Source organism: Oryctolagus cuniculus, chromosome 1, assembly GCF_051225735.1.
Source record: "Oryctolagus cuniculus isolate XC-2025 breed Fujian yellow rabbit chromosome 1, ASM5122573v1, whole genome shotgun sequence".
Lineage (NCBI taxonomy): Eukaryota > Metazoa > Chordata > Mammalia > Lagomorpha > Leporidae > Oryctolagus > Oryctolagus cuniculus.
The window spans coordinates 160,477,774-160,502,213 of NC_142867.1; the positions used below are offsets into that span (position 1 = coordinate 160,477,774).

At 41.9% G+C, this 24,440-nt stretch overlaps 1 pseudogene; it reads left to right on the plus strand.

Moving 5' to 3' along the window:
* The first annotated feature begins 8,815 nt into the window (after positions 1-8,815).
* Positions 8,816-21,252, plus strand: LOC100358057 (polyadenylate-binding protein 2 pseudogene; annotated as a pseudogene).
* The last annotated feature ends 3,188 nt before the right edge of the window (positions 21,253-24,440 follow it).

A 24,440-nucleotide genomic window follows, 5' to 3' on the forward strand; every position in this document is an offset into this window, starting at 1 on the left:
ATATTAGTGAAAGTGGGGTATTGCAGTCTTTGTTATTCCTGTCTATTTCTCTCTTCTTTGTTTTTGGTTTTTGTAATTTGCTACCTTGTTATTAGGCACATACATGTTTATAAGTTATTTGATTGCTTGTTTTATAATTATAAATTATATGTATAATTTATGTAAATTATAATATGAAATTATAAATACATTTCTTTATTGCTAATAATGCTTTTTTTGTTTTAATGCTGATTTTGTCTGGTATCAATATATTCAACCCAAATTTGTTGTGGCAGCTCTCTACATGATATATATATTTTACATCCTTCTATTTTAAATTTGTGTGTATCTTTGAATTTAGCATGTCTCCTGTAGGACAACACGGAGTTAGATCATTTTTAAAAATTTATTATTTATTTATTTATTTATTTGAAAGGCAGAATTGCAGAAAGAGAGAAGGAGAATCAGAGAGAGAGATTTTCCATCTGCTGGTCCACTCCCCAAATATAAGCAAAGACCAGGGCTGGGCCAGGCTGAAGCCAGGAGCCAGGAGCTCCAATCGGGTCTCCCACAAGGGGCCAAGGACTTGAGCTATCTGCTGCTCCTTTCCAAGGCTCATCAGCAGAGAGCTGGATGGGAAGTGGAACAGCTGGGACTCAAAGAGGCACCTATATAGGATGCTGACGCTACAGGCTATGGCTTTAACCTGCTGCTGCACAGCACCAGCCCCAGTTAGATCATTTTTTATACAGTTTAACCATCTCTGCTTTTTGACTCAATTGTCTAATCCATTCACATCTGATGTTATTGATATACTTGGATTTATGTCTGCTATGTTGTTTTTGGCTTTATATGTGTCTTATACTATTCATTGTCTACTATTTTTTAAAATGAAGTAAACATTTTCTAATGCAGCATTTTACTTTCTTTCATATTATTTTACTATCATTTTGAGTTTTATTTTAGTAGTTGCTCTAGAGTTTGCCAAATACATCTTAATTTGCTAAAGTGTCAGATTCAGTATTCAACCAGATTGATTTCAGCAATATGTAAAAATTTTACACCTATATAGCTCTATTCCTTTTCCCCTTTCTGTGGCTTTGTTATTGTACTTGTACACATTACATGTATTAATGGTACAAATCCAAAAGCACAGTGCTCTAATTACTATTTTACCAACCTGTAGTCATTTCCTTAGTTAACACAGCTTTGATTCTACCTAGGTCTTTGTGTTGTGATTGGCAAATATACTGACATATATTACATGTATGTGTATTATGGGCACATAACATATTATTTACATATTAGTCATACAACTACTTCATATATACATTAGAACAAGAAAGGAAAATATGCATAGATACTAGTTTTTGTAACTAAACAAATACTTTGGCTGGTACTCTTTGTTTCTTTGTGTATATTGAAATTACCATCTGGGGTCACTTGCTTTCAGCCTGAAAAAAATCTTCCTTCAGTATTTCTTGTAAGGCAGGCATCTGCTGGCAACAAATTCTGTTTCGATTATCTTTATTCCTCCTTCACTTTTTAAAAATAGCTTTGAGATAAAAGTTCCTTGGTTGGCAGATTGCATTTTTCTTTTCTTTTGAGAACTTTGAATGTGTCATTCTACTACCTTCTGGTCTTCAGTTTCAACTGTCTAGTGGGCTGTTAATCTCATCAGGGTTCCCTTGTAAGGGATAGTTGTCACTTCCTTTCTATTTCAAGATGTGTTGTTTGTCTTTAATGTTTAGAATTTTTTGTATGTTGTATGTTTGTTTCTCCTAGAGTTCACTTAGCTTCCTAGATATGTAGGATATGATTTTTTAGTATCTTCCTCAGTTTTTAGCCACTTTTTTTCCTTCTTTCCCTACCTCCTCTCCTTTGGCACTTCCATTATGCATAGCTTGTTGCATTTAATGGTACCCCACATTTCTCTATGATTACACTGATTTTTCTCCACTTCCTTTTATCTCTCTTCTTCAGTTTGCTTAATCTCTCAATCTATTTTCAAGTTTGATAATGTCTTTTACCAGTTCAAATATATTAAGTCTTTTTATATCAATTATTTTATGAGTTCCTCTATTATTTTTTTTTTTTTTTTGACAGGCAGAGTGGACAGTGAGAGAGAGAGAAACAGAGAGAAAGGTCTTCCTTTGCCGTTGGTTCACCCTCCAATGGCCGCCGTGGCCGGCGCACAGTGCTGATCCAATGGCAGGAGCCAGGTGCTTCTCCTGATCTCCCATGGGGTGCAGGGCCCAAGCACTTGGGCCATCCTCCTCTGCACTCCCTGGCCACAGCAGAGAGCTGGCCTGGAAGAGGGGCAACCGGGACAGAATCCGGCGCCCCGACCGGGACTAGAACCCGGTGTGCTGGTGCCGCAAGGCGGAGGATTAGCCTGTTGAGCCGCGGCGCCGGCCTATTATTGTTTTTAATGCCAATTATTAAACGGCTCAGCTCCAGAATTTCCATTTTTTAAAAATAATGCCTATCTCTTTGCTGATATTCCCTATCTGATGCAGCATTGTTATCATATCTTCCTTTTCTCCCTTTTCTTCTTTAATTACCCTTATGCTTGGTTCAATAAACATATATTTTCTAAATATTTATTTATTTTTATTTGAAAGGCAGAGCAACAGAGAGTGAGAGAGAGAAAGAGGAAGACAGAGAGAAATTTTCTGTCCACTTGTTCACTCATCATATGCCTGCAGTATCTGGGGCTGGGCCAGCCAAAGCTGGAAGTCAGAAACTCTATCTGCGTCTCCTATTTTTGTGGCAGAAATCCATCTACTTGAGTCACGCTGCTTCCCAGGATTATCATCAGCAGGAAGCGGGATTGGAAGTGGAAGTTGGACTTGACTCCAAGCACTTCCATGTAGGATTTGGGCAGCCTGAGCAGCAGCTTAATCTGCTGTGCCATAGCACCCACATCTGTGAACATAAGTTTTGTGATTTGTGAAGTATTTTTCTGTTGACTTTGTTATCTGGTTATTCTTAGAGACAGTTTTGTTGCTTGCTTTTTGTTACTGTGTAAGGATCACATTTTCCTGTTTCTTTTCATGCAACTCCACGTACCAGACACCACCACTATCACCATTTGAGTCTGTTAGTTTTATTTTCTGTATTTCTTCTTCTTATCTTTTCTGGACTGGCTGGATTATTTTCATGAATTTATACACACACATTGTTGAGCCTCTGATGTTACTTCTCTGGTAGGCGTGGCTTTGGGTGTGTTCTCGTAACCCTAGGATAACAACAGTATTGGTAGGGTTCTCTTTCTTTCCTTCCCTGACTGTACCCAATTGTAAAACTCCATTAATTACAGGCTTACCCCTTTATTATTTTAAAAAAATACCCTCACAGCCACACAAACTAATCCAATCAAATGATGGCTCCTTTGAAAGAGTGGCGTGTTTGATATTTGATCCTACGCTAGAAGACTCTTCCAGACTGTCTTATCCTAGTTCTCTTTACTAACTAACCAGCCCATAGTCTAATCTCTTTTCTTAACTTCACAAATTTGCCTCTTGAGAGCCTTTTATCTCCATTGCTCTTGAGAGTACCCTTTGGCTTGTACTTCTACCAGGTCTGTTACAAATGAAGTCAATTTCCTCAGGAAGAGATGGAAGAGATTCACATCTGTTTTACCACTGGCTTGTACCCTGAGAGAAAAATCTCTGCACTAGGGGTGGGGACAAAGGCAAGTTTCTCTCTGACTCACCTGCTCTAGCTGAGTGCTTGGAGGAGGGGGAAGCTGAAGCCCAAGCTTGTCTATCTTGGTATACAACCATCACCTCATGAACTGGGTTAAGGGTGATCAAACTGCCTCTCTCTCTTTCTGGAGGTGACTCTGCCTTTCAAATCAATAAATCTTTAAACAAAAAGGGGAGTGGAGTTGTGTCACGGAGGGCTAAGCCATTTCTTGCGACACCAGCATCCCATATTAGTGCCTATTCGAGGCCCAGCTGCTCTGCTTCAAATCCAGCTTCCTGCTAATACACTTGGCAAGTCAGCAGAACGTGGTTCTTAAGTACTAGGACCCCTGTCACCAACATGGGACATCTGGATGGAGTTCCAGGCTCCTGGCTTCAACCTGGCCCAGCTGCAGCTGTTGCAGCCATTTGGGGGAGCAGATCTCTCTTTGTAACTCTGCTCTTCAAATATGTCTTTTTCTAAAAAACAAAAAAGGTGATTGCAGTCCAGATACTCTTAGAATGGCATGCTAGGAGGAAGAGGGCCCTGATATCCTGGATACATTTTTCTGGCACTTACTTGACTTCAACAACACGTAGCTGGAGGCAGTATGAGAAATGCATCTGCTGCTGCTCCTCCTGGGAAGAATGCCTTCCAACCGCGTGCCGGAAGGAAAAGGACCCCTGCCTTCCAGGCTACATTAATATGGTATGAGGGGCCGGCGCCGCGGCTTACTAGGCTAATCCTCCGCCTAGCGGCACCGGCACACCGGGTTCTAGTCCCGGTCGGGGCGCCGGATTCTGTCCCGGTTGCCCCTCTTCCAGGCCAGCCCTCTGCTGTGGCCAGGGAGTGCAGTGGAGGATGGCCCAGGTGCTTGGGCCCTGCACCCCATGGGAGACCAGGAAAAGCACCTGGCTCCTGGCTCCTGCCATCGGATCAGCGCGGTGCGCCGGCCGCAGCGCGCCGGCCGCGGCGGCCATTGGAGGGTGAACCAACGGCAAAGGAAGACCTTTCTCTCTGTCTCTCTCTCTCACTGTCCACTCTGCCTGTCAAAAAAAAAAAAAAAAAAATATGGCATGAGGATTCTGTCTCATTGACATGGGAGAGAGCAAGGTGACGGGGGTCTTGGTTCAGAGACCACAGACTTTTAGATTTCCTACCAAATTGATTTTCCTGAATGAGTGTTTCTTCTATTGCTACTTGCCCTCAGGACTATTTTCAAAGCCTTTAAGTTGTTTCTTTATTTTTACTCATTTCCACTAGTTTCTCTTTGGAGCAAGCCAGCCCAGCACCTCCACACTCCAATGCAGGAAGTCCAGAAGCCTTTCACTTCACTGCATTTATTCACTGCTAACTGACAGTGGAGCGGCTGTGGAGGCTCTGCCATCCACTCATTAATGCTAAACAGGTTTGCAGCAACTGGTGGCATAATGTGAGGTTCCCAATTAATAGTGACAAGAGGCTTATGGTGAAATGATGATTTGCTCTGGTGGGGTCACAGGCACTGAGAGAAAGCAGATCATAGAGGGTTTGGGTTTGTCAGTAATTGGATAGACACTCTACAGTAACACCAGTGATGAAACATCTCAAATTCAACCTGTTGTCTGGGCTTTGAAGAAACTGAAAACCAATTAGTCCTTTTATCTTTCAGAAGCAGCCTGGAAAACACGATTTTAATCCAAGCTCAGCTTGATTTCTGGGCCATGCTGAATAAGAGATGTCAATGATATGAGATGGGAAACAGTTGATTAAGTCTCATCTGAGTTTTAAAAGCTAAATGCTTAGAAAAGCTCGAGTCATTTGTGATAATCACGTTTACATCTACCTTGCTGAAAATGGGCTACTGCTGCTGAACTTTAGAATGATTCTCAGCTCTGGGTGGTCTTTCATATTGAATAAAGTCTTCAGGGAAGTGCTGAACAGGGCACCTGCCATTCTGCCATTTATGTTAAGAAGACAGAGTCTTTTGGTTGCACTCACACCTTCCCCTTAATGCCAAAACCCAAGAGTCATCAATGAGTTTGAAATGGCAAAGTTCATGATTTCTAACCATGCCTCAGAGGGAAGAGACATGCAGTGTGCTCAAATACACATTCTCTGACATTTGACCGGAGAGATTTCTCTCCCTCTCTAGAGACTTAAAAATCATTGCCATAGTACTTTCCTATCTTCTAAGCAGAAGATACAGAAGAGCAGAGACTTGACATTTAATTCATTGGGTTAGAACTAAGATTTCTCTCCCTGCTGCCTGTGGTTACTGAAGCAGCTCTTTCCCCAGAGGAAAATGGCCCCTACCTCTGTGCCCAGAGCCAGCATGAAATGGTATTTATCTAGTTGACTCTATTTCTGAAAATCACCTTTTAAGTCCTTTCTTGGAATATATAAATACCATATTAATTTTCCTTGCACATACAGATCAAGTCATAACAAGAGAATGCTTCAAAAGTTTCATGGGAAGTGGAATTAAAAGATAAGCTGATTTCATTGCAAAAATTTCTTGAAAAATCATGTGTACAAAGAATGTTCAAAAAGTTTGTAGAAAATGGGTACTATTAAAAAAACTATGTATGGATTTCAAAATTTTTTGCATCTGGACTTTTGTTTTAATTCTGATTTCTATGAACTTTTTGCAGTACCCTCACAATGCCGGTGAAGGCACGTACACGCTCACCATGTGCCCGGAGCTCTTCTAATGGCTTCATGCATAGAAATTCATTAATCATCACAACAACCTCATGAGGCATGAAGAGATGAAGCAACTTTCCCAAGGTGACACAGCGGGCAAATGGCAGAGCTGGAGTTGAGGCTCTGGCAATTACTACAATGCATTGCTTAATGGAAATAGGAACCTGATGTTGCATTGCTGGTGGCACAATAAGGGATCAGAAGCCGGGTCCAGATAATGAACTCATAACGGTTGAGGGCTCCATTCTCTTTCTGCTTAATAGTCTTAGTGGTGATGGATTCACAGAATTGGGAAAATTGTGTTACTACAGTAGACAAAATAATACCCCAAATTCATTACAAAAAGACTTGCATGGCATCTTAGCATTGCAAAACTGGCTTAAAGTTGAGGTTGAGGCAGCCACATCAGTAAACAGAACTAGACACTCAGACATATTTTCCAGGGAACACACATCGATGAATATTCTGACATTTCCAATCAAAAGCAACCTTGGATCAAGGACAATCCAAAATCAATCTATATATTAATAACAAAAACAGAAATTTGAAATCCCACCCAAACATTCATATCACCACTCCCATTTGAAGCCACCAATTCTAGTCCAGAAAATGTCAAACCTTAAAGCCAGCTGTAAAGGAGCCAGCACATCATCAAGAAGATTAACTGGCTGTGCAAAGAAATTATCAATCATCTGTCAAGAATCAGAACTGATTAATGTGAAAACCATCACTGAGTTGGCTGTTTCAAGTTGCAGACCTGGAAGCTGTGTCTAACTAGGAATCATCTTTCACACAATTTAATTAACCATTATCTCTCTGAGGAACAAAGATTATATCTCACATCTTTGCATATTTCTGGGTGCCTGACACACAGTAGGAAATGAAGAAATATTAACTTGATGCCCTAATTGCTGCAAAATGTTAAAGAAGTGCATCAAATGCAACTTTGTAATATATTCACACTGAAGACCACATCATTGCATGATTTGGGGAAATCACTTCCTCGTTCGGCACCTGTGCTTTCTCACCTATTAAAATGAAAAAGTCGGATTGGAGGATTCCTAGGGCTTTCTTTCTGCTCTGAAAACACGAATTCAGAACACCAGCCTATGAATTAATGAGAGGATTGAATGTCAAGGACATGTTCTTACGTGTCTTAGGTGCTGAATTAAATATTAGCCCTGGAGGGTGGTGTGTAGGTGATGGTTTGTTTATGAATAGTGAAAATATCCAACTTTTTCACATTATAAGGCACAAGTTGAACAATGAAGCAACTTCCATAAAAGAGTGAAGATTGGAGAACTCTGTGCTATGACAGACACTCACCCTGTGTCTGCGTTTTGGACTCACAGTTAAAAGGAAGAGGAAAGGAATCATATCGTCCAGCAGAGGGAGCCAGATTTAAACATTAACCATAGTTCACTCTGACAACGTTCAGGGATCCAGAAAGAAAAAAATATGTGCTTTGACACCAAATCTTTATTTCTGGGGTTTGAATAGCAAGTAGAAACTGTGAGACCAATGCTAAATTTCCAAAAGGTAATATTTTTCCCAAACTTTATTTGATCATTACACATTGTATACATATATTGAAAAAATCCCATTAATAAATGATTACTTTCTTTACCCTTCTCAATTAATTTCATCAAAAGGGGTTGGATTTTTACAGACAAGCATTTATTTAGCCTGAGTTGAAACTAAAAAAAAAAAAAAAAAAACACCACAGAGTTCTACAAAGGTGTCACAATAGCTCATCATTTGTTAGGTGGGAATGTTTTTGTCTTCACTGTGAACTATTTACAGGTTAAAAGAAAAGTCTTAGTCAATTATGAGAGAACAATGCTTATGGACTGTAGCCTTCATTCCCTGATGTTGAAAAGTTTACACACTTTTAAATAATGAGGAAGGACTCTTTTCTTGGAAAATGTTAGGGGTTGACTAATGCCCCCCAAAGTCGTATATGGAAGTCCTGGTTCCTGGTGCTTCAGAATGTGACCTTATTTGGAAATAGGGTGGCTGCAGGTACAATGAGTTCAGAGGAGTCATGAGGAACTAGGGTGGTCCCCCCAGTCCAGTGTGACTAGTAGCCTTCTACGAAGGACACATTTAGGCTAGCACCATGGCTCACTAGCTAATCCTCCGCCTGCGGCGCTAACATCCCGGGTTCTAGTCCTGGTTGGGGCACGGATTCTGTCCCGGTTGCTCCTCTTCCAGTCCAGCTCTCTGCTGTGGTCCAGGAAGACAGTGGAGGATGGCCCAAGTGCTTGGGCCCTGCACCCACATGGGAGACCGGGAGGAAGCACCTGGCTCCTGGCTTCGGATAGGTGCAGCGTTTTGGCCACAGTGGCCATTTGGGGGGTGAATCAACAGAAGGAAGACCTTTCTGTCTGTTTCTCTCTCTCACTGTCTAACTGCCTGTCAACAAACAAACAAACAAACAAAAACAAAGGACACATTGTACATGGAAGAACACTCCGTGAAGCTGAGGGCAGAGATAAGGGTGATGCCAGAAGCTAGAAGAGAAGCAAGCAACAGATCCTTCCTCATTGGCCTCAGTGGTCACCGTGGTCCCAGAAACAGTGTCTACAGCCGTGAGATCACTTAATGCTGGTATTGAGGCCACTCGGTTTGTGATGCTCTGTCACAGCAGTCCTACAGAACTAAAACAGCAGGTATTTAAACCCCATCTCAGTTTCTTTTCATTTTAATTTTTAAACCAAGAATACTCTGTGACATTCAAAAGCAATATAAAAATACTATAGAAATTAGAAAATAGAGATGAACAAGAACAAGAGAACAAAAATATCATATTCCCACATAGCAGACAATACCTCTGCTAAGAGCTTATTGTATATCCCTTCAGGTCTTTTTAATACATTTATACATATAGATGAAATTTTCATCAAGATTACATTATTTTGTGGATAACATTTTACATACTGCTTTATTCACTGAATTATCCATATCTTTAAAAATCATCAAGTTTTCTTTTTTCCTCTCATATCCAATCCACCACCTACTTACAATTATCACAAAATCACAAAATGCTTTTACAACTGCCTCATCCAAATGAGAACTAAATCCAGCTTCCCTCTTCTAAAAGAGCAGAATCTTTTTCTTTTTTTTTTTTTTTTTTTTTTAAAGACAGGCAGAGTGGACAGTGAGAGAGAGAGACAGAGAGAAAGGTCTTCCTTTGCCGTTGGTTCACCCTCCAATGGCCGCCGCGGCCGGCACACTGCAGCCGGCGCACCGCGCTGATCCGATGGCAGGAGCCAGGAGCCAGGTGCTTTTCCTGGTCTCCCATGGGGTGCAGGGCCCAAGCACCTGGGCCATCCTCCACTGCACTCCCTGGCCACAGCAGAGAGCTGGCCTGGAAGAGGGGCAACCGGGACAGAATCCGGCGCCCCGACTGGGACTAGAACCTGGTGTGCCGGCGCCGCTAGGCAGAGGATTAGCCTAGTGAGCCGCGGCGCCAGCCAGAATCTTTTTCTTTTCTTTTAAACTTCACTGACTTGTTGAATAAACTGGGCCACTACATGTACCAAATGTCTCATCTTCTAGATCCGTGTGGTTATTGCCTTGCAGTATCATTCAGTGTACTCTTATATATTCTTTGCATTTCTTTTTCTTTTTCTTTCTTTCTTTTTTTTTTTTTTTTTTTTGACAGGCAGAGTTAGACAGTGAGAGAGAGACAGAGAGAAAGGTCTTCCTTCCATTGGTTCACCCCCCAAATGGCCACTACGGCTGGTGCGCTGCACCTATCCGAAGCCAGGAGCCAGGTGCTTCCTCCTGGTCTCCCATGCGGGTGCAGGGCCCAAGCACCTGGGCCATCCTCCACTGTCTTCCCGGGCCACAGAAGAGAGCTGGACTGGAAGAGGAGCAACCGGGACAGAATCCGGTGCCCCAACCAGGACTAGAACCTGGTGTGCCAGCGCCGCAGGTGTAGGATTAGCCAAGTGAGCCGCGGCGCCAGCCTCCTTTGCATTTCTATAAACTGAAAGATGGAACTAATAGCTTAATGTGTTCAAGTTAAATATTTACCTGGACTACATCGTATCTGATATTACAAATTCATATCAAATGTTTTAATGGTAGTCTAATGAAGCCCCCAAAATAGAATATTGTTGAGTAGAATATAATACTATGGACATTCATTCATTTTTGAGATTAGTTTTCTCTAAAACAGGAAGTAATAGAAGATACTTTCTGAGCTGATCATATCCCAGGCAATAGAAACCTTTTCAACCTGTCTACTAATATGCTTTCCACAGGGGGAGGTATGAGACATGCACTCTCACACAAAAATGAGTCACCTATTCACATTTCTAAGAATCTCAAAAACATTTTCTTCACCTCATCCAAGTCATTAACCTTCCATTCATTCTACTTCAATGATAACCCATTCATTTATTCATTCATTAGATATTTTTTGAGCACCTACCATATTCCCTACTCTGTCCAACTTTATCAGGAATACAGAGTTGAAATGTTCCAGCTCTGATGGAACTTAACCTTGTATTTGTAACTCAGAAGTGCCCTCATTGGGAAACCTTCAATTCTGGCAAGGTTCTCTCTTATCACAAGCTCATGCCTTCCCCATTTTCTCAATCTCTCACTTCTCTGAATCCCTTAATTCCACCTCCCTAGGACCTCCAGGCTCCTGGTCATTCTACAACCCTACAGCTGACCACACTTGCCTTGTCAAGGGGTCACCGTTGAATGGTGAAACACTCAATAACTTCTAGCAGCTCTATTTAACCTTTGTATCTATCCAGTCTAACCCATGATGACCTTCTTAACTAAACTCAGACTTCCCCTAACAACCAACTCTATCTCTACCACAGAAAACTCTCATAGTTTCAGGTCATTTGCACTGCACTAACCACGTGCAATCCCACAAATTACCCTGGACAGAACTCATCTTCTCCATATCTCTACTGTTCCTTCAGCACTCTCTGTCATCATTAATGGTACCCCTGACCTCATCATGCACTCCTACCTGATCCTCTCCCCATCTACTGAATCACCAAGACCTGAAAACACGACTGTAACTCTGAACACCCCTGCTGCTCTCTGTCCACACTGCCATCATCTCTCTCCTGCATGCTTCTGGCAGCTTCTTCACTAGGTCTACTTCCAGCCATGTCCCCTCTAACCACTGCTCTGCTCTACCCTGAGCTATCCTTCTAGTCATATTTCTTCTCATATTACTCAGCTGCTTAAGGCTCAGCACCTCCTGGACAAAGTCTTTTCTTCTGCAGGATATGCAGGATATACATGACCCATGACTTTTTTTTTTTTTTTTTTTTTTTTGGCAGGCAGAGTGGACAGTGAGAGAGAGAGAGAGACAGAGAGAAAGGTCTTCCTTTGCCGTTGGTTCACCCTCCAATGGCTGCCGCGGCCGGCGTGCTGCGGCCGGCACACCGCGCTAATCCGAAGCCAGGAGCCAGGTGCTTCTCCTGGTCTCCCATGGGGTGCAGGGCCCAAGGACTTGGGCCATCCTCCACTGCACTCCCGGGCCACAGCAGAGAGCTGGCCTGGAAGAGGGGCGACCGGGACAGAATCTGGCGCCCCGACCGGGACTAGAACCCGGTGTGCCGGTGCCGCAAGGCGGAGGATTAGCCTAGTGAGCCGCAGCGCCGGCCTACATGACCTTTCTTGATTTGACTCCTGCCTTCACCTGTTGCCTTAGCACCTACCAGCTCCTACCTCTCTCTCTGAAACTGTAGGAACTTCCCAAAATGTGTCATACATCTGTGACTTTTCTCCAGCTACTGCCTCTGTCTGGAATTTCTTCCTCATCCCTCCTTGTCCCACACACCCACTTCCTTGGCCAAATATGTACTCATTCTTCAAGTGTCAACTCACATGTACCTTTGTATGAGCAGCTCTCCCTGATTTCTCCCAAGAGACCAGTGAAGATCTCCAGAATAACATTACATTTTCCCACATAGACATGACAGCAATTACCACAATATCCTACAGTTTTCTGTTTAGACGTCTGTTTCCTAAATAGTCTATGGTTTCAGAGAGATTGACCCTTTCCCAGGGCCAGTCCTAGGTGTTTAGTAAACACCTACGGAATGAATGACTAGATAAGTGGATGTCATGTATTTCTCAGCCCTGCAAAGTCTTCAACTGTGAAAGCTATTTACTTTTCAGAAAGTGATTGTGCTTCATATTAAATGTCAAAAAGCACATTGGAAGAACATCTCAAATTCAAACCTCCTTTTTCTTTAAATAAACTTTTTAATTGAAGTATCGTATACATGTAGAACAGTGAACAGATCACAAGCTTCTGGCCCAATGAACTTTTACAAAGTGCAGAGTGTGGTACATTAGCTTTTTGTTACCACAGTGAAAGAACTGAGGCAAACAACTTTGTAAAAGAGAGAAGGTTAACTCACAGTGTTGGAAATTCAAAACCAAGACTGAGTGGCCCTGTGGGTTCGGCCTCTTTGAGGGAAGCTGGGGGAAAATGGTGGGATACATGCAGAGAAATGACCACACAATGACCCAGGATGCAGAGTGGCCGGGACCAACTTGGCTTTATAATCAGCCTGCTCCTGAAAATTATCTTCTGTGTGAGTACCCCAATAATCTAGGGACCTCTCAGTTGGCCCACACTCCTACATACCACTAAATTTATTCTGGTGCTTTTATTACCATTAACTTACAAGTTGGGATTTAAATGTCTGCATTAAATTTAAATTACAGCATGTGGGAACACCTCCCCAGATCATGAGAAAGAGCACTCTGCTCCCTGAATGAGCCCTGTAGTCCCTCCCAAAGACAACCACCACCTGACCCTCCGACATTCTACATAAATGAAATTGTTCAGTGCTTTCTGAATCTGTAGAGCCCAACTACCTCTTTGCTTTTTATTTTTTTCCTGCTAAAAGAAGAAGTGTTCTTAACCACTTTAAAAATGAGGTATTTCAAGCAAGGAAATCATGGAGAAGACAAGTTTCACACCACAAGGCTTGGTTATCAGTGTCAGATATCACATCTCTAACAATTTCTCACTCAGCTTCTTCAGGTGCCAGCATTTATCACAAACATTTTTTTTTTAATGTTTAAATAGGGCCAGCTCTGTGGCACAGTGGGTTAAGCTACCGCTTGTGACATTGGCATCCCATATGAGCATCTGTTTGAATGCCAGCTGCTCTGCTTCCAATCCAGCTCCCTGCTAATGTGCCTGGGAAAGCAGCCTAATATGCCCAAGTACTTGAGCCCCTGACACCCATGTGAGAGATCTGGATGGAGCCTGGGGCTCCTGGCTTCTGCCTGGATCATCCCAGCCATTGCAACCACTTGGAGAGGGAACCAGCAGATGGAAGATCTCTTTCTCTCTGTGTCTCTTCCTTTCTGTCATTCAGCCTAACAAATAAGTAGATGTCTTTAAAAAAAAAAGTTTACACAAACTTTTCATCTTATGATAGTTTTAGATTTACAGAAAAAGCTGAGAAGATAATACAGCGGGTTCTATATAGCCTACCACTCAGCTTTCCCTATTATTAGATACTTCTCACAACCAGTGCTGATCTGTTACTATTGATTAAAGTCCATAATTCATTCTAATCTTCCTAGTTTTTAAAAACATATTTATGTATTCATTTGAAAGGTAAAGCAACAAGCCGGCGCTGTGGCTCAACAGGCTAATCCTCCGCCTTGTGGCGCCGGCACACCAGGTTCTAGTCCCGGTCGGGGCGCCAGATTCTGTCCCGGTCGCCCCTCTTCCAGGCCAGCTCTCTGCTGTGGCCCGGGAGTGCAGTGGAGGATGGCCCAAGTCCTTGGGCCCTGCACCCCATGGGAGACCAGGAGAAGTACCTGGCTCCTGCCATTGGATCAGCGCGGTGCGCCGGCCGCGGCAGCCATTGGAGGGTGAACCAACAGCAAAAGGAAGACCTTTCTCTCTGTCTCTCTCTCTCTCTCACTGTCCACTCTGCCTGTCAAAAATAAAATAAAATAAAAGAAAAGAAAGGTAAAGCAACAGAGAGAGGAAGAGACACAGAGACAGAGTTCTTCAATCTACTGCAATAGTAGGAGCTAGGCAATTGTAGGAGCTGGGCTAGGCTGAAGCTAGGAGCCAGGAACTCTACCTTGGTTTCCCGTCCAGTTTCCCTAGTTTTCACATGATGTCTTTTTTGTGTTCCAGAATCCTATTCAGGAGATCACATATATGTCGTTGTCATGTGTCTTAGGTTCTTCCTGGCTATGAAGTTCTTGGACTTTGCTTGTTTTTAATGATCTTGAAAATTTTGAGACAGATGAGTCAGGCATCTTTCAGAATGTCCCTCAAATCGGATTTGACATGTTTCTCATGATTAGAGGAGTTACAAGGTTTTAGAGGAAGACCAAGGAGTAAAGTGCCACTCTCAACATGTTTCAAAGGTAAGGGCTATCAACGTTACTTATTATTGTGAGGTTGACCTTGACACCTGGCTGAAGTGGTGTTTGCCAGGGTTCTCCACTATACAGGCACTCTTACTACCCCATTCCCATATGGCATTTTCTTCCTTGGAAGAAAGTCACCTTGGCAGCCCACACTTAACAAATAGGGAGTTAGTTTCACTGCCTCAGGAGTGGCATGCTCACACAAATTGTTTGGAAATTCTTCTACATAGGATATAATCTGTTTTCTCTAATTTATGGATTTCCTTAATTATTTATTCATATCAATATGGATTTATGGATATGTACTTTCTACTTTGGGTTCTAATCCAATACTATTTTGTTTATTTTGTTGTTCAAAGTATTTTCCAGCTATGACCATTTGGAGCTCTTTCAGCTGATTCTTGTGATTCTTGGACATGTCTCCATCATATTCTCTCTCTCTCTCCCTGTGTGTGTGTATGTCTACTTTCTGGAAGTCAAGATGCTCCAGGATCAGCACCTTAGAATCAAACATTTCTTCAAGAAGCCTTGGTAACACCAATAGTTTTAAGACAGGTGTCACCTCAAGTGGGGTAGCCAGTGTACAATTTCTACTGTTCTAAAGTCTAGAAGTTTCAAAATTTCATCACTGATATTTTTCTCCAAGTAATCCAACCTCTCCCTCTCTTTAGTAGCATGTGAGAGTGGAGACAAGCTCTTTATTCTAAACTCAGAAAAATTCCTTCCCCTACCTCTAGGACATCAGTTGAAGTAAGCTCATCTCCAGAGAAATCCAAGATTCATTAGCAGGTTATCTGTTTGGCCACCTCTTGTTATCATTTTCTCTGATTCCTCTGAAGTCAGTTACATTAAATCTGCCTCCATACTTGCTTCACCTGCTTTATTTTATCATCCTAGCAGGCCTTTCAACTACCCATTTACTTGAGTTTTTTCTTCTCTTTCATAGCCACTGTCTTGCAGTTATTCAGTAAAAACCAGAAATGCCAGCAGCTCCTTTTTCTATTTTCCTGCATTATAAAAGAGCTTTTTGTACACTCCACTGGACTTTAAAGTACTTATGAGAAGAGGCATCCTGAATAGAAATATTCTTTACTTTGTGATTTTCCCATGTTCTTTTCTCCAGATGACTTAAACAGAAAAATGTTTTCAGATTTCTACATTTGCTTGAATCTTTTAGAAATATTTCTTTGTTTGATGTAGTTCAACTTTAAATAGCCACTATATATATTGTGTAGTTTGTTCTGTTCAGTAGTGACTAAGGGCTTTTCTGTGACCAAATTGTGGGTCTTGTAGAAAGCAGGTTCACTCTGCTCCTCTTCCAGAGCCCTTCAGTATTTATACTGTCTGCACAGCTCAATCCATGACATGCCCCTGCAGATGTAACTGCTAATTGCAAGCTTATTTAACCAAAATTTATTTGGAACCTTGTACAAAAAGGAAAAGTCTAATAATGCCTTCTCAGGGTTTTACACACCTTCATAGCAAACCTTCAAGTTCAGTGACTTCAAACTGACTGCTCTACCTGGGATTAAACAGCACGAAATGTGACAGCCTGACTTTCCGCTTCTTTATCCTTTCTGTTCTTACTCATTGTTTTTCTTTTTGAGCCTTCCTCAGTTTGCTTCCTAGGGTTGCAATAAATGTATTAGGTTCTGTGTACACTTAAAAAAAAAAAGAAGCATGAAAAAGATATTGCCATCACTCAAGTTGCTCCACAACAGCCAATTAATAAATATGGGTTAAACGCTGATCGCGGATTGGACAATGGTAACAAACGTAGTGAGTGCATATTCATCAAAATTTAATATTTAAATATAATAGGCCGGTGCCATGGCTCACTAGATTAATTCTCCGCCTGCGGCACTGGCACTCCAGGTTTTAGTCCCGGTTGGGGCGCCAGTTCTGTCCCGGTTTCTCCTCTTTCAGTCCGGCTCTCTGCTGTGGCCCAAGAAGGCAGTGGAGGATGGCCCAAGTGCTTGGGCCATGTACCCGCATGGGAGACCAGGAGGAGGCACCTGGCTCCTGGCTTTGGATTGGTGCAGCTCTGGTCGTTGCGGCCATCTGGGAGTGAACCGATGGAAGGAAAGCCTTTCTCTCTGTCTCTCCCTTTCACTGTAACTCTACCTCTCAAATAAAGAAATAATCTTTAAAACATTAAAAAATAAAAATTATTGTTTAAAAATAGCTCAATTTACCATTACTGTTAAAGAAGATTTTCTCCAGCATTGATTACTCACTGTTTTGTTTTGGTTTTGTTTTGTTTTGTTTTTTTCCAGAAAGAAGAGTGGAGAAAAATGTGTGCTCAATGTCATTTTGTGACTCAAAAACCATTTTGTGTTTTTGTCTCATTGTCTAAGACCAAATCCATCTAATGCTTTTCCCGTTAAAACCAAAATAAAAAATTTTTTGGATAAAGAAAAAAAAAACAAAAGAAACATCCAGTTAACTCCATAATTACTAATATCATAATAATGATCTCGTCAACAGACTCCCTGAATTAAATCTGTTGGAAGTTTGTACAATTTGCAATAAAAATATGAACAAGTGCATCAAAAGAATGCAACACTGAAAAATATTCTCACTTGAATTCATTATTTTACTCTCCTGATTTTTACTTAGAACTTAAATTCTCTCTCTCTCAATTTTTTCCCAGTTGCCTGGGTTTATCCCTCTCAGTTTGTCTTCTGACTTGCAATTCCAATCACTGGTATCAATTCAAATTAAGTTTAATGAAATGTAAAATTTCCTGGTACTTCTTGAGGATAAGTTATGAACCTATTCCATTAGAATCTTACGTTCTCATAAATTAACACTTATTAGGCACCTACATGAATTCAACACCTTACGTGTTAAGGTAAAAAGACTTGTTAAGTCCTTAGTCTGCTGTTACCACATAGAATAATTATAACCTACAGATATTAAAGCCTTCTTACATTAAAATCATAGTTAGAACCATGGGCCACAAGCTGTAGTGGCTTTTAGTGAAAACCCTATAAGGAAATGTGGTAAGTAGCCTTGAGATTTTTAAAGCAGAGGAAGTTAGTCATTATGCTGTTTAAAATAAGGGAGAAGGTGTAGAATATGTGGACACCAATCACCATAACATTTAAGGTAAATTTTGATTAATTTCATCTTCATTAAGCTGAGATTCTGTCTATATCTGTTTACTAAAAGAAGTACTTGAGGTTTTTTTCCTTATTAGTAGAACAGGGACTTTAAAAAATTGATTTCACCAGTGCATATGGTAATTACTATATAGACAATACATATTTTGGCCTCCATTTTTACTTAAAAATTACTTAGGTCAATATTTTCAATTAAATACTAACACTCCAGGATACATTCATGTATATTCTAAGCAAAAAAAAAAAAATCTGTGATGAAATAAACCTATAAAACACTGGGTTAAATAGGGTTTAATAGTTACCTCTTCTAAAGGTCTTTAATATTTCAATGTGCATTATAATGCTCTTTGATAGCAGTTCTCTAAATGCATTTGATCATAGAGCACTTTTCTTCTAGAAACACCTATTAATATCCCCATACCACATTTTTGGAAGTGCTACATTAATGTAAAATGACAGTTGGATGGATAGTGATTTTGCTTACAGCAGGAAATAAAAGAAATGAATTTGGAATGAATGATTATCTCAATTTTAAGCCTAATGAATTTTCTTTCCTGCTTGGTGGAAATGTGCAGTCTATCTGAGCTCGAGCTCAGGGAAGAGGTCAGAGCTACAGTTATTGTATCAGCCAGCATTTCAACACTTAAACAAAATATCTGAGGCAACCTAACTTTACAAAGGAAAGAGGTCTAGGTCGGCTCACAGTTTTGGAGGTTCACAGTCCAAGGTTGTGTGGGCCCCACTTGTTTGGCATAATCTGACTGTTATTCCTGGCAGAGTCCCAGGATGGTACTAAGTATCACATAGCAAGAGACAGGGGATGTGCACACATTTTTCTGTGTCTCTCTTTACAAAACCACCAGGATTCAATTGCGGGGACTTCACCTTACTGACCTAATCCAATCTAATCAGTTCTCAGAGATAGTCCCTGTAAATACCATAATTGGGTTAAGTTTCCATTCTCTTAAGACCACTAACATAAGACTTTGGGGCTAAAGTTCATGAGTTCAGGGGCCATATCATCTAAGTTATAAAACTTATTAATTATTATTGTTTAGAAGGCCCCACCATACAATTTCCATACTCTAATCCATTGCATTTACTTATGAGAGGTGGGTCGCAACTAGCCTTTTATGGATATTAATTTAAATACCAAGTTCAAAAAGATTGACTTTCTCAAAGAAATTCAAAGGTGTTAGAGATTTTTCTGTCTGTAATGATACGAAGAAAATTTATTCTTTCTGCAACAGATGAGTAAATGAATACTTTAATAAGTCCCCTGAGGATAGAAGCCGGGCTTCAGGTCTTCAAATTAATAGAAGCAGATAGAGCTTCTTGCATGAGACAAGAAAAAGCACACGAGTTCACTCCTAAAATAGAAATGGAGAGAGCTATGTGTGTTAAATAGGAGGGTTAAGGACACAAAAGAAAGAGGATGAGGAAGATGTGGGAAAACAGACACATTTAATGCAGGGGTCTCGGGCAAATTGCCATGTGCTGTGTGAACAATGGAAATTTGCCAAACATTAATTTTTTTCCTTTTAATTGCAACTCTGTACAGAAGCTTTTTCCTTAGATAATTGTCAGCAATCCATAATGCTGTAAATAAGGACTCCATGGATAAATCAAATTTGGATGTGATTCCTACAACTCATTCTGGTTAATTTCATGTATTTTTTGGTTGTTTTACCTCACTGGTCCAGAAGATTACCACCTTGTTTGTGATAGGAAAATGGCTTATAAGAATAATGTAAAGAATTTATGTTTGCAGGACTACATACAAATTATGAAATTTCATTACTTATTCATAAATATTTCTCAAACCCATAAAACAGAGAAGGTACCATGAGTAGGGAGAAAATGAACCATCAACCATAAGTTTTAGAGAACTTACAGAAAAACTGCATTTTCTATAGTAAGAAGTTTCAGTGAAGAGAGCTTGAGATAAATACAAAGAGGCAAATTATACCCCTTTAAACATTTATCTCCAGACATAAAATTCTGTGCTTCCATTTTGCAAGTTTATAGCTGTCAAGGGCACTTTTCGATAACCAAATCTGCACAATGACTGTGACCAGGACAGACAGTGTGCATCATGGCTACTTTTAGTGCATTATTTCCACAAAATATCTTTCCTTCCAGTTTCACTTGCACACCATTTATTCAGTCCTCATTCTCACCAGCTACCTGTGCCCCTGTCACCATCTTTTGGTTATGCTGTGTTCATTCTGATCAATCCTCTGGTTTATTCGCAATCATTATTTCACTTTAAGGAGGATTTCAGTCAGGCTGATGGATGCTTTGGACAATTCAGGCTTGAGATCAGGCAAAAAGGGTTGATTCTGAGGGAAGCACAGAGCTAGCTTTCTGTTGAGAAGACATTTGGCAAATTGGAAACAGGGCAAGACACCGTAAAGTCACAGGCAAAAGGGATGGTATCTCCATAACCAGTCAGAGTTGAATCATAGCTTCCTCAACAGTAAGTAAATCTGAGTACAGGGCATATTTTCAGGGGAACTTGGTTCCAATTCTAGCAAGTTTCTCTATCGATTATAGACTTAATTGCTAAAAAAAAAAAAAAAAGTAATAATAGTCCTATATACAAATGAGGATATTCCAATAGATAAGTTTATTTTAGTGCAAAAAATTCAAATCCATGCATAGATGCAAATCCTAGGCCTGGCTCAGGAGCCCCTGGAAGCCAGGAGGAAGAGGAGCCACGACTGGGTGATGGAGACCTGGGGGACAGTGCCATTGAGGACCAGGAGCCAGAAGTGCTCAAAGCCGGAATCAGAGGGATGGAGGAGGAAGTTGAGAAACTGAAGGAGCTACAGAACAAGGTAGAGGAGCAGATGAATATGAGTCCCCTGCCAGGCAGCGCTGGCCCAGCGATCACGTCTGCTGAGAAGTTGGAGGCTGGCGCCTGCTACGTCTATGCTACCAATATGGACGGGGTTGCAACAGAAGAGCTGGAAGCTCGCTTTGATGGCTGTGATTCAGTCAACCAGGTAACTATAATTGTGACAAGTTCAGTGGCCATCCCAAAGGGTTTGCATATACAGAGTTCTCAGACACAGACAGTGAGGACTTCCCTGGCCTTACACGAGTCCCTATTTAGTGGAAGACAAATCAAGGTGATTCCAAAATGAACCAACAGACCAGGCATCATGATACACAACAGACAGGGGTTTCCTGTGTGCCCGCTCCCAGGCCAGGACCACCAACACGTTGATCGGAAGCCAGGAGCCAGGAGCTTCCTCTGGGTCTCCCATGCAGGTGCAGCGGTCCAAGGACCTGGGCCATCCTCACTGCTTTCCCAGGCCATTTCAGAGCTGGATCAGAAGTGGAGCAGCTGGGACTTGAACACCAGTACCCATATGGAATACTGGCACTGCAGGCAGCAGCTCCAACTGCTACGCCACAGTGCTGGTCCCTCTGTGGTGGTTTTAACAGCAGACCTTGGGTCACTTCTACAGGGGCCAGGCTAGAGCGACATCATGGTATTCCCCTTACTTAAAAAAGTGAGTATTGGGAGGAGAGAGAGGGAAAAAAGAGGAAAGAAGGAAAAAAAAAAGAAAAAGAAAAACAGAAAATGACCTTGGTGGAAAGAAAATTTTTTTAAAAAAAGTATACTGCAGAAGAGGGAGGAATCCTGTAATTAACTGCTGAGGAGGGGCCTGCTTCCGGGAGTAGGGGAAGGCCCAGGGAGTGGAGCAGGGGCTGCACCTTCACTCTGGGGATTTGTCATGGGCACACACATCTCAACTGTGCAAGCTGCTCCCGGTGTTTCCCCGCCCCATGCCACCCCCTTGGGCGCTGCTCAAGGGGAGGTGGGCAAGGCTGGTGGGAGCGTCCTTTTACCCAGGGCTCTGGAAGGACGCCAAACTGCTCTGATGGTGACCCCCCGCCCACCTCCTCCCTGCCTCTCTCAGCCCCCTCCTGCCTGCTGCTGTCCTCCCAGATCTGCCACCCACCCACCCTTCTTTTCCCACTCCCTACCCCTGCGGATTGCCTGATCTATTTTGTTTCCTTTGGTGTTTTGGTGTGTTGCTTGTTTGCTTTGAGCGTCTTTCTTAGTTTTCTGTAGGAAGGTCTCTGATTTGCTCCCAGTGGCTCCAGTGTAAATTTCCCTTTCCCCTAGGGAAATGCACTACCTTCTTTGGGGGGGACTTTGGGGATTTTTTACTTATTTTTCTGTTTTTTTTTTCTTTGCCTTTTTTCCCCTTTTATGTGGAGAGAATGGGAGAAAGTGGGAGGTGGATTTTGTTTATTTTTTTAGCTCGTTTCCATGGGGTGGGAATTTTTTTTAATATGTGTCATGAATAAAGTTGTTTCTGAAAGTAAAAAAAAAATTTAAAAAGACCAAGAGCAGAAAAAATATTTCTGTCATTATATGCATTTTTGTAATGCATATTTGCCATGAACTTTTTGAAGACCCCTCATACATATACATAAACACATATATTCCACACTTACATCAGCTGAGCTGTGATGAGGAAGTGTTGTTTTCTTAGAATGCACATCATGATTCTGGATGTTTTCACCATAAAGAAATGTGGAATGTTTGAGGAGATACACACAGTTATCCTGATTGCAAATCACACAATATATGCCTATATAGAAACAGCATATATAATACCCTGTAAAAATGACATTTCTTGGTTCTGACAGTGTTCACAATAAGGAACCCCAAAATAGGGTATATTGGCATATGGAATACTTTAAGCTGAAAAATCTTGAGAAAATGTAGGAGCAGAAGGTCAGGCCTTCTCCTGCCCTTCCCCCTGAAGCAGGTCATAAGCCCTGTGAAGACTTCTCTGATCCTCCCTTGAAGTGGATCAAAGACTCTCACGTGAGCAGTGCCCTGGAGGAAGGGCGCATCTTTATCTCTGAAAACACAGGGCCCCAGAGAAGAATCTGGACTGGCTCACTAAGCCCTTCCCAACTCAGTACCCTTAGATAAGACCCCTCCGTCTGATTATACTTCTCCCGAACAGTCCACTTCCCCATCAAACTTAGATTTGAAAACTGCACAGAATAACCCTTTCCTCTGGGTGTTCAATTCTTTATGAAGGCCGCATGTCACATAAAACAGATTAAATACATTACCATGTTTGTCGCCTGTTAATTCTTAGTTTGATTTTCACATCGAGCTAGGGATACTAACAGCGTGGTCAGAACTCTGGTCCCTGATCTTCTTTAGGAAACTGAGTTCTGGCTTCTCATCTGTGCATCTGTTCCCTCCCACAGTGTCCAACCCTGCGTGACCAACTCCAGGCTTACCTAAACCTGCAGTGCTAGCAATGTTGTCGGGGGGTGGTACCATCTTACCATTTGCCAATGTGAAGGTCTCACTGACTCCTTCTCTGAGCTAAGACCTGTCTCAGTCATTCAACTGCAAAGAGAGAGAAGTTCCAGGACCCCAGGAGACTGAGCTAAGTCAACAGCTTTTTCCTTGTTCCTTTACTATCCACTTACATTGCTGTCAGCTCTCTGTCAAAGGAGGGACTCCTCGCATTTTCCAGCTGTCAGGACCCCTGAGTGTCTTTCAAATGGACCCAAAGGGATTTTTGCTAGCCCGTAACAAAGCTCTATGAGTACAACCAATGACTGGAGCAGCACTAGTGGAAAGTAACATAAAGGCACCTAATTACAGAACCAATTTAAGACAAATGAGGAAAGTCCCTCTTTATTCTCTAATGGAAATAGCACTGAGAATGAAACACAATTTTTCTGCAAAGAGGGATTTCCCACAGGAAGTGTGCAACAGTGGTGGACTTTAATAATGGGCCAAAACTGCCCCTCCTTCTCTCCACACCGGGGCAGAGCCCATTGACACTGACTCTGGGCTGGCTCCAAGATTGCTCTGGCCAAGCTGTAGTAAACGTGATACAGCTGGGCAATATAAAAGCCCTTGTACACAGAGGCTTCCCCACCAACAGCTCCTGGGAACCTTGTCATCCACCACAGCATCAGTAAGACCTGTCTATTCTGCCATGTGATGAGCAATGCGCAGCCACCACATCCTTGACTTCCCAGTTGACTCTGATCCTACTGCCAATCACTAAAGTGACACCATCCAGCACCAGCCATCTGGCAGACTAGAAAACTTCCCAAGAGGCTCAGAAAATAGTAAGAAATACTATTTGTTAAGTCAGTGTGCTTTCAGGTGGTTAAAAAAGCTAAGTGATAAAATTACATATTCTCTTTTTCTGGTTGTAATAGATGAATACATTATACATTATACGGACATGCATGTATATGAGTGTGTATGTGTGTGCATAAGGATACTTCAAAAAGTTTGTAGAAAATGGAACTGAGGGGCCAGGCCATGGCGCAGTAGGTTAATCCTCTGCTGCGGCGCAGGTATCCCATATGGGCGCCAGTTCTAGTCCTGGCTGCTCCTCTTCTTATCCAGCTCTCTGTTATGGCCTGGGAAAGCAGTGGAAGATGGCCCAAGTCCTTGGGCCCTTGCACCCATGTGGGAGACCAGAAGGAAGCACCTGGCTCCTGGCTTCGGATCTGCGCAGCTCTGGACTAGCAGCCATTTGGGGAGTGAACCAG